Genomic DNA, 1,422 nt, shown 5'->3' with positions numbered 1-1,422 from the left:
ATGCAATTTTAATTGTCTGTCTATGACGGTTCAAAAGTGAAAAACGTCGAAAAATTGCGTTATCTTGTATATTTTAACAGCCACATATTTTATTAAAAATTCAAGTGTCTATATATTAAGTATCAAGAGATAGACACCTGTGACAGACGGACAGACAGCGAAGTCTTAGTAATAGGGTCCCATTTTTAGGGTTCCGTACCCAAAGGGTAAAAACGGAACCCTATTACTAAGACTTCGCTGTCTGTCCGTCCGTCCGTCTGTCCGTCTGTCCGTCTGCCGTCTGTCCGTCTGCCGTCTGTCCGTCTGTCCGTCTGTCCGTCTGTCCGTCTGTCACAGGGCTCTACCGCTTAACACGTTAGCTGCGGAACGCGGCTTAAAACACCTCGTCCATGTCTGGTCGTTATAGCGGTAAGAAAAAACTTTAACTTCTCTGTGGTGCGAGAGGCATAACTTCCGTTTGGTTCAGGGTAGGAGAGTGATAACTATATGTTTGTGATGTGCTACTGATTCCTAGTTCTATGGTACACCAACCTAATGTCGGGTTTGTTAGACCTCGTACCGCACTGAACAAATAATAATGCTAACACAGTGCGGAACGAGGTTGGGAACGCCTCGTTTCCCCACGCACCTCGTACCGCACCCCACGCTAGCTTCACGTGGTTAGTGTTGTGCAACGCAGTCGAGGCTGCGTAGCGACGAAGTAGGACCGCTGTCTTTATGTTGAAAATTATCATGTCGAAACGTTGCCGAAAAAGTTGATCATGGAGGAAGATGAAGAAAAACCGGTTGAAAAATCTGAGCCAGAATCAGAATACAGGAAGATATTTCAAAAACAGGTAAGTCACAAATATACTCTGTCTAGGTGAAAGTCCAGTAGTGAGACTTGGCAGGCTAGGCGTATATCCGTAGGTATAGTAAGAAATTACATTATAGATAATTACGTTTCCTGTTATGGTTCAAACAAAAGTTAAGTAGCTACATTATTGATATAGGAAACGTAGGCAAAATCGTTACCGAGTATTCCGATTACTCTTTACCCTAATCTACTCGCTCCTACTTTTCAGAATCCACTGCAAAGAAAGCACATCATCTCGATAAGGGTCCAAAGAAGAAGAGATGTGTCGGATGCTACGAAAAACTCCGCACATTCTTGACATGTCGTGAGGCAGACAAAAAAACCAAAAAAAAATCTCACGGAATGCACTGTTTGCAAAAAACCTTATTGTCTGAAATGTTTCAATGAAAAACATCCATAACTTTTCCCCTTTTTGTATTCATTCTGTCCATAACGTTGATAAATAAAAACAATAAAATAAAATCGATATTTATTTTCCCATCACTAAATTATATGGAAACCTGCCATTTTTCAGTGCGGTCCGAGGTGCATTAGACCCACATTTTATTTTACCCATAGAATCTAAA

At 41.4% G+C, this 1,422-nt stretch overlaps 1 long non-coding RNA gene across 1 annotated transcript; it reads left to right on the top strand.

Moving 5' to 3' along the window:
* The first annotated feature begins 471 nt into the window (after positions 1-471).
* LOC140744671 (uncharacterized) lies at positions 472-1,203 on the top strand. The gene is made up of 2 exons (XR_012102576.1): positions 472-836; positions 1,065-1,203. It is a non-coding gene; the product is annotated as an uncharacterized LOC140744671 (long non-coding RNA).
* The last annotated feature ends 219 nt before the right edge of the window (positions 1,204-1,422 follow it).

Source organism: Epargyreus clarus, unplaced genomic scaffold, assembly GCF_041222505.1.
Source record: "Epargyreus clarus isolate Ecla_fem2 unplaced genomic scaffold, WU_Ecla_fem_2.2 ptg000009l, whole genome shotgun sequence".
NCBI lineage: Eukaryota > Metazoa > Arthropoda > Insecta > Lepidoptera > Hesperiidae > Epargyreus > Epargyreus clarus.
The sequence above is the reverse complement of the archived record's forward strand: the minus strand, read 5'-3'. Positions and strand labels throughout refer to the sequence as shown.